The following is a 358-nucleotide window of genomic DNA, read 5'->3' on the forward strand; positions in this document are numbered from 1 at the left end:
TATATATACATTGGGAGAGAGAGGGGTATGTATGAGCAAAAGAGATAGTATGAGGCAAAGATAATAGGAGAAATAGGATTATATGCAAGGCAGAAAAATGGAAAACAGGATTAACCAGAAGGGACGTCAGATTACAGTAGATATAAGGAACAGTACAGGCCGAGGAATATATATGAGCAAAAGTTAAGGACACCTTTAGCGAAGGAGAGGATAGCGTAATAGGATTAAGGAATAGGGAAAATAATTGGATATAAGGACATACAATCGACAAAAAGGATTTTTAGATCAAAGGAGACGCCAGTTCTTGTCTGACGCCCTAAGTTCACTTCTGTCTCTTCGAAACAAGGTGATCTTAGCA

Source organism: Penaeus monodon, chromosome 15, assembly GCF_015228065.2.
Source record: "Penaeus monodon isolate SGIC_2016 chromosome 15, NSTDA_Pmon_1, whole genome shotgun sequence".
Taxonomy (NCBI): Eukaryota; Metazoa; Arthropoda; class Malacostraca; order Decapoda; family Penaeidae; genus Penaeus; species Penaeus monodon.